General features: G+C 38.3%; 1 long non-coding RNA gene across 1 annotated transcript; it reads left to right on the top strand.

Moving 5' to 3' along the window:
- The first annotated feature begins 13,430 nt into the window (after nucleotides 1–13,430).
- LOC133746380 (uncharacterized) lies at nucleotides 13,431–14,077 on the top strand. Its single transcript, XR_009864101.1, has 2 exons — nucleotides 13,431–13,653; nucleotides 13,739–14,077. It is a non-coding gene; the product is annotated as an uncharacterized LOC133746380 (long non-coding RNA).
- The last annotated feature ends 2,214 nt before the right edge of the window (nucleotides 14,078–16,291 follow it).

Here is a 16,291-nt window from a genome sequence, read left to right on the forward strand (position 1 = left end):
ATCCCAGAGGGCTACACCATGTGTCGCCCGTCCGGCAGCATCACCACAACATCAAGGCGACGTCGGAGAGCCACCGGACGAGGGCTAGAGCTGCCGATGCCGCCGCAAGCTTAGTGTTCTCGAGAGAGAGAGTTTTAGGGTTTGTTTTATTGAATGGAGATATGATGGCGATTCAATGTGAATTAAGTGCTCATATATAGCCAACTTCAGTGGGAACCTTATTTCATTTCACAGTCTCTTTATATAGGGATAAAATTACAACAGACGGATAGACTTTGAGAATGCGTTTTAGGGTTTGAGTTTTACGGAGGTTAGGCGGCTGCTTGTCCGGCAGCCCTACCGCGTTGGCATCGGCATCTTGCCGTGTTGGCGTAAGGTAGGCGTAACCGGATAGGCGTTGTTTCATCTATTTGGTCTGGTTAATCTTTGGTCGTGGGTGCTGCACGGTTTTTGGTTTTCTTCTCATATGGCGGCGACGGTGCACTGCGTGAATTCCTGGTGGTCTTTGAAGGACTGGTGGCTAGTGGCCAGATCATGGTTTCACGCCATAGATCGAATGGTGCTGGCAACTGTCCGACAACGATTTGTTGGGAGATGGTGCCGGTGGTGGAATCTGGTAACTGGTATGCTGGGGTTCGGTGACTCGATCGTCTTTTGGTTGACGTGGATTATGATTGTGTTTGGGTACTTTGGGAACTTGGGATACAACGAGGGGGTTGGTTGTCTGGTGTGTTCTTGGATTCATGGAGCTTTGGTAGGTGGGCTTAATTGTTGGAAGAAACCATGTTCTGGGGACATGCAATTGGGTGGGTTTATGTGGGTGGTAGTTGGCGTTGGTCAGGGGTTTCTCGATGGTGTGCTCCTTAGGTGGTTACATCAACAGCAAAGATGGTTGGGTTATCCTAGGTCACAATTCTTGTATACTGGGATCCATGTTTTTGGCATCATGGTTCCTTTTTTCATTGCAGTTTTCACCAGAATGCTAGAGTCGACATTGGTGGAGAGGATTGCAGATCATGACAAAGTAATGTTTTATTTTATTAGGTCTTTCGCTTTTGGTTTTTGGCTAGGTATAATAAGTCCCTACTCATTTGAGCTAGGGTATTGGTGTCTTGGTCTTGTCGTTGTACCATTATTATGGTGTTGTTCCCGGAAACTATGTGATCTAATTTCGGTGCCTTTTGGTTGTCAACATGATGGTGCATTGTCCTTGCACGTGGTCTAGCTGTTTTTGGACACGGTGTGGAAGAGGGTAAAGCGGTTCGTCTTAATGTTGGTGGCAAGATTGTATCATTACACTCGGGATTGGTTTACTTTCATTGTAACCCGAGGTTATGGGCGTAAAGGTTGGTTAGGGGTTGGACCTATTTGGTTCATGGATGTCATTCATAGTGACGGACTCGTAACTATTAATGTTTGTAGGAATGTCTGTCGTGGTGTTGAGATCACAACCGGTCATTACATTGCTTTGTAATCTGGTAGTTTATTAATGGAAATTTCTTTCTTTAAAAAAAAAAAGGATAGAATTACAACAAAAACATTAATTACAGTAATGATACTAAATGCTGATTGAGCTGTGATTTGTAATTCCTTAATTCCCTATTTGTCAGTCACTTTGACGAAGGCACATAATGTATTTTCCTTTAACAATTCCTTTATTATATAGATAGGTTCAGCAAGAAGTTTTAAAATTAGTTTGTATTTTTTTTTTTTCATTTTTTTTTTTGTTGCACATCAAAACAAGTGAAAAGGAAGATCGTGCAAATTGCACAAATTTTATTGCAAAAAAATCATATACAGATCCAAGATGCAGTTTATTTTAATATCCCATGATCCTGGCAGAACACTTATTTTAATTTCACACCACTTAACACCAAAAAAAAAGAAAAAAAAGTGCTATCCTAATTTGATTCATACAATGCATGTTCCATACTTCCACCTTGCTAGTTAGGTGAGTCGACTAGTTATCGAGGCGTACGTGTCGTCTGTTCTCTGATCCTACGTGCACATGCTTAGGTACCGTAAAGACATATATAACCTTAGTGGACTCGTTAATTTACGAAGGTCATAACTGACTTATCTAATCAGCTCATTTAGTAAGGTCACGTGTCCTGAGTTTTACAGTATCGGCCGCCGCGTGTTTGATTAATAATTGATAGGTAACGCAAAAGACATATATAACCTTCGAGGACTTGTTAATTTACGAAGGTCATAACTGACTTTATTCTATCAGAATCACGGGGATCATAGGCCTGCTTATCCTATCTTTTTGCGAAAACACGAAAAATGATGCCATTTGTCCGTATATGTACGGTGACGATTCCCTGCACGTGTAGGTAGGTCCTTTGGATCTGAGATATTTGTTTGCGTTGTCACCTGGCCTTTCCCAACCTTAATGGTCACCGGAAGTTTCACTCTATTCAGGTGCTTGGACCAGCCCAAGCCCAATGCCTTAAAGATTCATTGAAGACCAGCTCGCTCAATCTACAAGTCTCAACGAAAGTCTATCTATTCCCAATTTCCCATTATGAGCCCAAATGGAATCATTGAGTCCAGAATGTTAATGTTAGCTCATTTGTGACGGTCCATTTAGGAGGTCAAACGCCCACCCTGAGAAATGTCAGTCAGTCGTGATTAACGAATACTTGTTTTCTATCGGAATTAATCATATTCAAATTCACTCTATAGACGACACGTTTACTTATTACCTAGAATGTGAATGGAAATGAAGGGAATAATTTCAGTGTATGAGATTTCATGCGTTATTAACATATATAGGTATGAAAATAATTCCACTATATGAGATTTCTGCATTTACTAACATATATAGGTATTAGAATGGGTGTAGGTCCCACCTCATTATCAGGAAACGATTTCTGAATAATCCTTTGTTTGATAACCAAGGAGGGTTATGGGTTTAAGAATGATTCACATACCGATTATTTTATTCTCCCATTCCAGTTGTCTCCGATTTATAACTTCTTTAATTCTAGTTGTCTTCGACTTATAATTTTTTTCATTCCAAGTAAGTAAACATACCAAAAATTTATTTGTTCAAATCAAAAGTTGCTTACTCATCCAATTATAGCAAATGATAGACAGTCTTGATGGCAATTTAAATTCTAATGACGAACCCTCCATCAATTAATTTAAGGGTTAATGCTCATACACCCCAAATCTATGAGAATACTTCTCATACACCCCCAATGTCTTATTCTTCTTCCTCCTTACACAACCTTGTCTCCCTTTTCTTACTACCTACCCATCTTGTCAGATTTCCTACCAGTACCCTTCTTTGTTGTCCTTTTCAATTTGTTGTCTTTTTCAATTTGTTGTCTTTGCTGTCTCCTTCTTTGTTTACTTAACAAAAGTTTTGTTGAAACGTGGTGGGCCCATCAGAGTTTTATTTGTTTAAATATATATGCAGATGTTACAATCATCCTCTATTTCAAATGTAAACAGTACGCTTTACTATTCAGAATTTTGATAGTTGACAGACTTGAGTTAAATGTTTTTTTTTTTTTAGAAGAAAAAGAATCCATTAATAACCAAAAAAATTACAAAGCATTGGAATAACCGGTTGTGGTATCAACACCACGACACATATTCCTACCAAGATCCATAGTTATGGGTCCGTCACTAATAGTAACATCCATGAACCGAAAAGGTCCAACCCCTAACCAAATTTTCCGCCTAACACCCCAGGCTACAAAGATCGATAACCAATCCCGAGTGTCACGATACGACCTCGTCACCAACATTCAGACGAACCACTCCACCCTCTTCCACACCGTGTCCATAAACCGCCAGACCACGTGCAAGGGAAATCCACCTTTCCGTTGATAACCAAACAGCATCGAAATTGTAACATATTGTTCCCAGGAGTAACACCATATAGATGGCTCCACAACACGACCAAAACCTCCAAACCCTAGCTCAAATGAGTAGGGACATTTTATTTGACCTAACCAAAAACCTGAAACTAAAACCCTAATAAAAAACTGAAAGAAACTACCATGATTGACCAACCCTTCACGCACCAGACCAAAGCTATGACAAACAACATCCCTCTCTCCAATTTGCCCGCCGGCAGACCACCGCCACAAATCTTGCCCTTCGAGCTCACCACCCCAGAGATACCCAATCAATACCGCAAGCCACACGGATCCACCTGCCTGTCGTCGGCCGGAACCAGATCTGGAAACAAATCCACTCCAATCCAAACCACCGAGAAACACGAAGGGAATCGCCGTGCCCTTCCACCTCGGAACGAAATCGCTCTACCCATCTGTGTCCATCCGCCCGGGAGCTCGAACCCACCGCTGCAAACATCGCCGAGCGACCAACCTCCGAACAGAGATCAGCGCCATACGATCCATGGCATGCCGCCGCCACGATCTGGCCTCTGACCCCTTGTTCCAAGCCTGTGCCGCCGCCGAATTCCCCCTCCCCGCCTGCGCCTCTGCCTGAGAGTAGAGAAGAAGCATGCAAAGCCCCGACCAACGCAAAGAAGACAAAATCGAAGGTCCCGAGACCCCCATCTCCCGTCCGGCAACACCTGCCAGTCGTCGTTGAGGCGGTAAGCCACGATCGACGAGGAGGCGCCGCCGGACGAGCCTCAACCGCTCCTTCACTCTTTCCAAACCCTAGTTTTCTCTCCTGTTTTCTCGGTGCAATATAACACGATCCATGAGTTAAATGTTATTTGTCACAATACTACAAAAGAATTGAAGAAAGAAAGAGAAAAGTTGAGAAAATTGAAAGACTATAGAAACAGTCTTAAAAGAGAAACTCCTAATTAATCTCATCTTTAGTATCCAAACTAGGATCTATAAAGTTGAGCAGGATATTGAAAATCTCTTATATACTCTCAAAGAGGAACAAAAACCTCTTGATTATTTGAGCATTGGTTAGATCCGCAAATCACTGGTATCAGAGCTTGTAAAGGCTCAGTAGGGGAATCCCCAATGGGGACAATGTCTGATTTGATAATAGAGAGACTGAATTCTCTATTAAAATATTCTGATGAAAAATATCAGAACCTGCAGAAAGAAAAATATCTAGATATCAAGATCATCTAGAAAAAATACCTGTTATAATCCACCAATTAGAAAATTTGGAAAACAAACTGGATTATATCAAGGAACTTCCAAAAACGGAAGAAGAAAAGCTAACAAGTGTTAGTAGAAAAATCAATGAACAGCAAAAAACGCTGGATTCTATGAAAACTATACTGAAGGACAAGAAAGTGCCTACAGTAAAAACAAAGAAGGCTAATGGATTCAAACCATTAGAAAGACCGAAAAAGAATCCTGTTCCAAACATGATTTTTCTGGATCCCTCAACTAGTTCTACTAGTATTCGGTATGAAAACCCAAAAGAAACTCGAGATGTCAATATGATGAGCATCTTTGGGAAAAAGAAAGGAGTACAACTCCTAAATGCTGAAGAGTTCGAATACAACGAAATCGAGCATGAGGTAAAAAACGCCTCAATTCCAAAGCTAGATTTCAAACAAATCTACAAAAGGGGAACATTTGACCTGATGGATAGCCATCATTTCAAATTACTGGAATTTACAACCCCCTCCACAACACGAGAAACAGATCTACTACTGATCACTCCTGAAGAAGTTGCCAGAGCAAGAACAAAAAAGTATTAATTTATGCACATTGGAGCAGTCCAAGGCGGCATAAAATTACTTGCTCGAGAAGGAATAAACTGTTCAGTTCTATGTGTCTTGCAAGACAATAGACTAACAGATTTTCAAGCTAGTCTGTTGGGAACCCTTGAAGCATCTTTATGCAATCAAGTGGCATATTTCAACTGCTTCCCAAATTTCTCCACCAGCTTGAAAGATGCAGCTCACTGTCTAAGACTGAGAGTCAAGACAGATGACATATCTATGAAAAATGATATGCAAGAACTCGCAATAGTATACAGAATATACTACAAACTTATGAGTACCACAGTAGAGCCAAAAACAAGGATATCAAATATCCTTGGTCTTACTACTGGATTCCTCACCAGTCAGAAGAACCATTCACAACAGATTCATAAGGTTACTTGGAATGAAGTAACTTTTCCTATTGAATGGAAACTTTCAGGTCCGAAGCTACCAGCAGAAAGTGCAAAAGCTAAAATTTATGAAAGTAGAAAGACTGGAGAAATCAGTCTAAATTTTGACAATCACAGAAAAAGTTATGTCTGTCCTGAGAATATCAGGATGAACAAAAATCTTCTCAGAAGAAGCTACAGCACTAGAGAGGCTAGTGTTAGTGGTACAAAAAACTCTGAAGACCCATCAGAGTCTATCACTGAAGAATAATTGGAAGCTGATCTAAACAGACCAGTAAATATGCTTAGAGCACAAAACCTCTATGATCTCTATGAAGAAGCAGATTCCTGCGAAAATCCTGAGCGATTAGAAAAACTAATCGAAGAGATGAAAAATTTCAATCCAGGAAAGGAAAGAAAACTCCTTCCCTATCAAGATATTGAAATGGAAGGAGAGAGCTCCAAAACTTTCATCATTAGAGAAAATGGAAAACTAAAACTCCCTGTACAGAAAGCCCTTACGGGTAGAAATGGAGAAAGAAATTCTCAAAGATTTGTCCCAGAGGACAAGATACCCAGAGTACCAATTTCCAATTATGGTATCTGGCTAGGTCTAGACAAAGCTCTAGACAAGAGAAAAACTCTTGACCAATGGGTAGACAGCCTGATGATGGCCTCTGCTCTAACCCTTGGAAAATTTGAAGCTCCAGATCTTCAGATGTACTTTGAAACTACTCTCACCGGAGTAGCAAAAAAGTATTATTTCTCTTTCAAGAAGACGGCCAGAGGCAAAGAATGGCTGGAAGAAATCAAAATTTCGAAATCTCCGTATGATTTTGCAGTACCCCTGTACGATCAGTTTTGTGGAGATCTCTCAAATCTGAGTGAAAAGGCTAAAGAAACGGCCAAATCAAATATCTATGCTCTCAAAATCTGTGACATGAGATATTTTGAAGAATACTTGAATGAATTTCAAGAATATTACTGTACGATTGGTGAACTAGAGAATACTGATCTAGTCAACCTGTTGCACATGAAACTCCCTGAACCATGGAGAACAGCTGTGAGAGAAAGCATAGCTGAAAAACCAATTGAAAGATTTTCAGTTGGAGGAATTGCAGACAGAATCAGTCAATTACTAAAAGAACAGTATAAAGCCAATCTTAGAGTATAGATGGCTAAGAAACAACTCAAAGGAGTTTGAAATTTCTGTTACGGAATACTGGATATGCCGACCAACTGGGGATGTCATGAATCCAAATTCCACAGAAAAAAGAAAGAAAAATATTACTCTAAAAAATTCAAAAGGAGTAATCAGAAAAAAGATTGGAAATTCAAGAAAAGTTCTAATTACAAGAAAAAACAGGATAAAGATCCTAAGAAGAAATTCTTCAAGAAAAAGAAGAATACTCATCAGCATAAACAACCAAGCAAGAAAGCTTGCAGATGTTGGTTATGTAAAGTTGAAGGGCACTATGCCAATGAATGCCCGGAAAAGGGTAAAAGATCTACTAAGGCTCTTTTTGAAGAATATGAGCATATAGTAGAATCAGCAAATATGAAAGGCTACGAAATAGCCTATTCTGATGATGAAGAAGACGAAATGTCAGTTTACTCTGCCTGGTCTGAAGAAGAAGAATCATCTGAGTCTGAAACAGATTCTGAAGCAGAATACTTCGAATCTAGACAGATGAATGTTTTGAAAATCAAAAACTGGGAAGAAAGTAAGACATAATCTTTAATGTCTTCTTATCAGGTGAACCCTGGTACATTCGTTTGTGACTATTGCCTATGTCACGAAAAAGATGGTCTCCCTATGTTTTGTGAAGAGTCAAAAAAGACTTATCACAAAGAATGCTTCATAGCTGAAGCAAGAAGAAAAACCAAGAATGGCATTGTCAGCCAATTGGTGAACAAGAATATGAAGAATATTCCTCTAAGCAAAAAGAGAAAGAAGTAGAAACTTTGTTCCAAGAAATCATGGAACATCTTCCTCAAACTTAAAGGAAGAAACATTGATGAAGAAAAAATTGATGAAAATATTGAACTGGTTGAACCACCAGAAATTGTTCCAGAAGAATGTAAACCATTCATTCCAAAGGAACATGCTCAGGAAAATGAGCTTCAACAATCGATAGTCGTCTCTACTAGTAGATACAGCAACTACATAGAGATTGGACTAAAATTCCCTGATCACAAAAAATATCATCTACATGCCTTTGTAGATAATGGATCAGGATTTACTGTTGCAAAAAGATTTGCAATTCCAGAAGAACTCTGGAAAGAAGATAAAAAAAGAACAGCTACTGGTGTTACATTTGACGGAAGTCATCTCATCATGAATAAAGTAGCGAAAAATTTTCATATCACCATTGGTGGAGGAACATTTATCATCCACAATGTCTGGCAATCTGAAGGCCAAGGCTCAGATTTCTTGTTGGGAAATGATTTTATTCTCCAACAGTGATTTATTCAGGATGAAGAAGCAATAGGCTTCAGAAAAGGAGAAATGGTGTTCTGGGCAGACAGACTAACTCAAGCCAAAAGTGTAGTAGGACCAAACTTTACTATACAATATCAGAGATCGCAACAGAATAGTGGTGATCTTACCCCCTACAAAACCCAAATTTGAACCCATACTCCACCTCAAACAACAAGAAGAATTACTTGTTGAAGAATCTTCTGAAGAAGAAGAAGAAGAAACTAGTGAAGAAGAAGAAGCTAGTTTCATCCATGAGCATAACCTCAAGCACTTTCATAATAAGCTTGAGTCTCAGAAAATTCCCACTCTTGAAAAAATAAAGAAACTACTCGAACAGAATATCGATGTAGATCCTCAGAAGTTTTGGGAAAAAGACCCAGTGGTCTGTGAATTGAGATTGCATGACATGAATGCTATCTGTCATGTCAAAGCCATTCCTCAGTACAAAGAGGAAGATAAAAAAGAATTCAGAAAAGATATTGAAGATCTCCTGAACAAGATATTAATTCAACCTTCCACTAGCCCTTATCATGCTCTAGCATTCTACGTGAGAAATCATGCAGAAAATCTAAGAGGAAAAGCTAGAATGGTGATTGACTACAAAGATGTCAACAAGAAGACTGTCAAAGACGGTTATCAAATTGCTCAAGTAAGAGTATTGATCAACCAGCTCAGAGGAGCTAATGCAAAGTCGGGTTTTTGGCAAGTCAAGATACATCCTGAGAGTGTACCTCTCACTGCATTTGGAACACTACAAGGACATTACGAATGGTTAGTAATGCCTTTTGCTCTAAAACAAGCTCTCTCAATCTTCCAGAGAAAGATGGACAACATCTTCAAACATATCGCGGAGTTCTGCGTCGTCTACATTGATGACATCCTTGTCTTCTCCAAAAACAGAGAAGAACACATGAAACACCTCCACGAGGTTGTAAAGCTGATAGTTCAACATGGAATTATCCTAGGAGAAAAGAAAATCTTCTTTATCCTTGATGAAGTTGATTTCCTAGGAATAAATATAAAAAATGGAGCGATAAAACTTCAACCTCATATCCTTGAGAAGATCTGGAAATTCCCAGATAGAATTCCTGATGCTAAGAGTCTAGAGAGATTCCTTGGTGTCATAAATTATGGGAGAGATTTCATTCCCAAAATCTCAGGGTTAACAACAATGTTATCTCTTAAGACAAGTTCCAAAAGGAAATGGAACTTCACAGAAGATGATGAAAAAATTGTGAAGCAGATAAAAAATCTCTGCAAAAACCTCCCTCCTCTACAAAAACCAGAGGAAAATGATGAAATTATCCTCCAAACAGATGCGAGTGATAATTATTGGTCCGGTGTTGTTCTGGCAAAAACGCCTGGAACTAACATTGAAAAGATCTGTAAATTATGTAGCAGCAAGTTCAGCCCTGCAGAACTGAATTATCCCATAGGGGAAAAAGAAATTTTGGCTGTTAAGAAAACAATTTTAAATTCTCCAGCTTTTCTTGGAAAACCCTTTACTGTTCGCACCGATTGTGCTAGAGTAAAGAATTTCAAAAATTTCAAACTTGATAAAGCTGCTGATAGAGGAAGATTAGCAAACTGGCAATTATTTCTTAACCAATATGATTATGTTGTTGAATTAATTGCAGGAAACAAGAATTATCTTCCAGACGCCTTGACCAGAGAACTGGCAATGTTCAGCCGAAAAGACGACGACGAATGTCGCAATCCCAGAAGCAGAAGAACTGGGAAAGAACATGAAACTGCTGAGGATCCAAAAGAAAAAATCATCAAAACATTCCTGCTGGGCCCAAAAGGACTAGCCACAACTGATCAATCCCAGGGTAAAGGATTGGCTAGCCCGTCTCAAACGGCGGACGGTAAAGGCTCATCAAGACCGTTGACGGCTGTTGCTTTGCCAAAAAGCAAACCTACTCCAACTGGAGTAATAAATGTTTTTAATTATGAACTTCAAACATTTGATGCTCCTGTATTCAGAATTGGCAGGAGACTAGCTTACCACCAGAAAGCAATTTTGGATAATCTCCTATTTGCTTTTCAGGAAAGAAGCAGTGGTCTAATGTTCCCAGCTCTCTTTGCACTTGCTGAAGTACTCTATGAAAATGCCAGACCACAGTTTGAAGAACTTCATACACAGCAGAGTGCTGTTAGAAAAGAAAAAATTCACTTCCTAGAAGATCCAGAAAGTGCTAGGGTCCCTATCATAGCACTTAAAGAATCAGACTGGCATGAATTTCATAGTCTGATAGGAAGTCATAATTCTGAGGACCATATTCCTCCAACTCTCTTCATTATTGCAGGACCATATGTTGGAAGATACTTAGTTAATGTTCAGAGTGAACATCCTCAAGAACACAAGCTCTGGCTTGTTGAAAATGGTTTTGTCCATAATTTGTGGACTAAAAAAAATGATGATCTCAAAGGCTTGCCCCCTATCGTTATCAACAGTCAAAAATATTAGAAAAAATGACTGCATGCTTCGTCTGAAGTTCAGATCCACTCCTCCAGAATGGATCCAGCACTACTAGAATAATGCTAATAGACATCATGTCTTTTAAATCAGTTAAGATTTCAACTGATGTAAATTGTTTTTATAACATCGGTTCTAAAAAATCTGATTTCTATTCATATAATTAACATCGTTTCTTATACTTGACTGATGTCTATACTTTTCATCCAAAGTTTAAAAAAAACGCGGAAATGTACTAAGTCTAAAATTAAGTAAGCGGGAGCCAAATTTTCACTCCCTCCCAATACTTAGTCAGATTTCCACGACTCATTGACTAGGTTTCCCCACACCGCGACATGCACAGAGACACCGCGACACCGCCCCGTCTAGCAACCGACGTCCTCTTTTGCCTTCTCCGGCTCCGACCACATGATCTCCTCCTCCTTGTCCGCCTCCTTCTCTCTCATCTCTCTTCTGAAATCCAGTGAATCTCCCAATTGCTGAGATCGAGAAGCCGAAGCCCGAGCTGCAGTCGCCGTCTCTCCTTTCTCTTTCCATGGGCCTCCCCTTCTCAGCCCCTCTCTTCGACCGTCGAGGAGGCGACGACCATCGCTCTCATCGACTGTAACTCGGTAAGAAGTTGTCTGGGTTTTACTTTCTAGGTTTTCAATCGATCTATCTCTCATGAACATCTCCATGATTTTCTGGGTTTTCAGACAGCCTCGAACTCTGGGTTGCTCTCTTCCTCAAGCAGCAAAGCTGAAAAGTTTCTGGGTTCGATTTCTGATTCTTCAAAGTCTGTGTCTTGGGTATGTTCTCAATCTCTAGATTTTTATTATAAATTGGAATTACACAGTTAAAATGGTATACTGGCAGAGAGAACCAGAGGAAATGTCGACTAATTTGAATGAAAATGTGACTTGTTTTGGTACACTAGAATCCAATAAGTACAAAACCCAATGTACTTGATTGGTTTGAGAAACAGATCAAAAGCATTGGCCTCTCTAATTTGAAGGAAACCCTATACCTTCCTCAAATTGAAGGTAGCAATTATATGACATTTGTTTATATCTTTCAGAAAGTAATTGTAGTTAGAATTGTGGAATTTTGCAGATATTAATTAGCCTCACATGAAGATTAGAATTTTGTCCATGCATATATTAGAAAGACAATATATAGATATTCAAATTCAAAACCAAGAACAATTTCTAATTATTTGAAGATCTGATCTTGTTTGATCCTTTTGACTTGTATAGTTACTCTTAATCTGAATAGTATGGCAAATTCCATATGTCACTTCATAAGTCCAACTTTCTCTGTGCTTTTGGTTTGCACGAAGAACTTTAAAAGAAGTAGTCTGTCCAACTGAAACCTATTATAACATATTGCCTGCAAGGGTCTTTTTATTGTTTTTCCTTTTTTCTGGGAGGTGTGTGTGCGCTTCTATGATGCATGAATATACTTGGCGGGGTTCTATGTAGATTCTTAACTTAATGCATATTCTGATGATGAAGAAGAAATAAGAGAGGCTAACTATAATGCTGCTTGCTGGAGTGCTACAATCCAGATCAAGTACTTGTTAATTAATTCTAGAGCTATGGTTCTGACACCACTTTGTTTACTTTAGAAGTTTGATCATTGTTTCTGATTCTGGACTCTGGGAGATGCTACCCAAGGGGACTCATTCACTTCTCGTATAACCAGTGCTGCAAGTTTTGCACCCAAATGACAGTGGAAATGAACAAATTCAGGGATTTGTCTTGTTAGCTTCAAGCATGAGGTATGCATATAGTGATAAAGATAGAGCCTGGGCTGGAGCTCTTGCAAACAAATTCAGAGGCAAGTGAAAATAATTAGCCTGGATTGGAGCTCTCACCATAAAAAACTGAAGGTACAAAGATATATGTAGATTTGTAAAGGATTTTGAACTTCTTTACATTTGAACCTAGACAGCAACCTTTGTTAAAAGCTGTTTTTTGACCTCATTATGTTTCTTTGCTCTGATACATTTGGAATAGATATGAGATTGGGCCTTGAATTTTGAAATCCTCTGTATTATATCTATAGGCTACAACACTTTGAATGTCAACTACTGTCAACATAAAGCATAAGTGTGTCCTCTCATAAGTTTTTTCAAGATAGTTCATATAACCACAAGTTTATTTTACTGAAGCTGAAGTTGTTTTCCTACATAACACATGCCAAACAATTGGATGAACTAGGTTTGGGTTTAAGTGACTTCTCTATGATATTCACGTCTCTCTTGTTCCATGATTCAGTAGCAATGAGAGCTAAGCCAAAAGGTCTAATCTGTTCTGTTTGCCCTAGGGTTTGCCAGCAACTGTTTGATGCCAAACCATGTGAAGTTACTGCCTGGAATGGACATACTAAGATGTCATTCAACATCCCTAGTTCAACAGGCGGTTTAAGTGTTTAACAACCTCACCTTAAGATTTTTTTTCTTCTCATTTTATGTTTACTTCCGGTAAGTAATGATATATGTGGTTGATTATCAAATTCAATAATGCATTTCTAATTCAATAATCCTAATATATAGGGCGTACCTAAACAACCGGGTGGAGTTGAGTGTGGCTATTATGTGATGCGATATATGAAAGATATTATAAATGATGACACTCTTTCATTTTCAACCAAGGTAAATGCATATATTATAGTTTGACAAGCAGTTTGATTTAAATAGCTTCAATGATTATGACTTATGTTGTGCTATACATTTCTAGTGGGCGGCAAAGAGTCGGAACTCATATACCCAAGAGCAACTTGATGAGGTGCGCATTGAAGCAGCTGACTACTTGCAGACTTTGCTATAGCTAGATCTTGACAAGCAATATGATTTTGAGTAAGGCTAGATTTTACTGACCATTTTGTAGTACATGTAGTGATATCAGGATGAATTGTGAACAAATTATACTGCATGTAGTTATTGCAGTAGTGGTATCTTCTACACTAGCCTTAAAGTAGGTTAGGGTTTATTGTGCAAAACTTTTGAAACTACCTCAAGCTCTAATTTTGGATAGAAATTAATACAATTCCCTAATATTTAAAGTATATTTGAATTTTATGTTATTTGTGGATCAGCTTTCTAGTACTAAATACAGCAGCAAAAGGGATATATAACAGCAGTTTGAATTCACAGACTAATGTCAAGAAATGAAAAAAAACATCAGTTACTGATGAAGAACTGATGTCAGAAAACAGAAATTACATCAGTTTGAAAACAAAAAACTGATGTCAGAAAAGAGAAAATACATCAGTTTAGAAACAAAAACCGATGTCTAGTATGACTATGAACATCGATATATAAACAAAAACGATGTCTAATATAAATATGGACATTAAGATGTAAAAAAAAAACCGATGTCTAGCATTACTATGGACATCGATATATAAACAAAAACGATGTCTAGTATAAATATGGACATCGAGATATAAACAAAAACCGATGTCTAGCATTACTATGGACATCGATATATAAACAAAACCGATGTCTAGATTACTATGGACATCGATATATAAACAAAAACCGATGTCTAGAATAACTATGGACATCGATATATACACAAAACCCATGTCTAGCATAAATATGGACATCAGTTCAAACTATACTACAGAATGTAGATTGAATATCTAGTGAAATATTATGTACCAAACACACGAAAAGCTTATGAACCACAAGCAAAAATTTATGAGAACCGATGTGTAAAATATTATCAGACATCGTTTTTAAATCAGAAACGATGTTAAAATGGATAATTGTGTTGTTAGACCTATATTTCATTAAGCATCTAATGCCAAAATATGAAGGTTTGACAATAGCTAAACACACCAAAATGTGATCACATTAACATTTTTACATCGGTTCTGAACCTTAAACCGATGTCTCGTCACACAATAGACATCAGTTGTGAACCGATGTCTTAGTTTTGGCGATCTTTAACATCGCCCACTAAGACATCGGATTTTTTTTTTTTAACATCAGTTGTGGACTGATGTCTATGAACTTTATCCTAGTAGTGCAGAAGGCAAACGATGAGGTTGAGTATATTTCTCCATATCATTATGTGAGAATTATTCAAAGGAAATATCTTCAGCCTGCCTGTGTTGGATACAATGGCCAGCCAAACTCAAGCATTCCATGGATGAAAGCCATGGCTCTAGAATATATCAAAAAGATCATCTCTGAAGATATCAACAATATCTTCCTGGCAGCAGGAGAAAAAACTATTATCACTGCTTACGATCATCCTGACGTAGTCAGCAGTGACCTGTTCCTATCTCTTACCAGAAAAGAGATAGATTCGACACTGACATGCTTACAGTGAGTGGAAAGACTTGAAACAGACAACCACTACAAGATGTATGTTGATACAGATGTCGAAGATAATGCCACAACCACTCGTATGGTCCAGGCAGACAACTCCTTTGTCTTTGGCCACAATTCTGAAACAGACGAGAACATGTGAAGCTACAGGTGAAGAATAAGCACCAAACTTGCAACTGTAGACTTTTAAACTTTTCTAAAGCTACTTTTGCTTTTTTCAAAAGTCAAGAAAAAGACACTTCACCAAATACTTTTCTGCTTTTCCCATCCGACCTCCATCATCAGGAGCACTCAGAAAAGCTGAAGAGTCACGGAGTTGTTCTGTACATTTTTATGTTTTGAATTCTAGTTTGAGTTCCGCTCGCTATATATGGAGCTTTAGTTTCAGTTGTTACATATTCGAAAATTAGAGAAACAGATCGAATCAGAAAAGATTGAGCAGAAGAGTCTTCTCTCAAATAGTATAGTATAGTAGTGTGTGCTTCACTTCCTGTCTAAGTGTGAAGTAGCGTGCTTTCATTACAAGTAAGTATCTGTTCTCATTCTTATGGATAGCTAAACAGCTTTTTGCTGTTTACCTGAGAATGAGGCTCTGAATGTTTAACATGTATGTATATTTGAATAAATGAATTCAGGTGGTTGCTCACCCACTTCTTCAACAAATATAGTTATCATTACGTTTCCTTAATTATATTTGTCATTATGTTTCATTATGTTTCACTCTCTAGATGCATGCATCCTGTAGAAATGCATCCTGTAGAAATCCAAGGTTCTAATTGTACTATTCACCTGAAAAAATCAGTTTTAAACCAAAAATTAGGACAAGCAGCAGTGATTCCGCCTGTTAAAGTAACCGTTAGGTGAAAAACTTAGGCATGTTGAATGCTAGTCTTGTTTTTGTTTTTGTCATTTAGAGCAAAGTTCTTTTTGGTTGAATAATATTGCTAAAACC

This window comes from Rosa rugosa, chromosome 4 (genome assembly GCF_958449725.1).
Source record: "Rosa rugosa chromosome 4, drRosRugo1.1, whole genome shotgun sequence".
NCBI classification, from domain to species: domain Eukaryota; kingdom Viridiplantae; phylum Streptophyta; class Magnoliopsida; order Rosales; family Rosaceae; genus Rosa; species Rosa rugosa.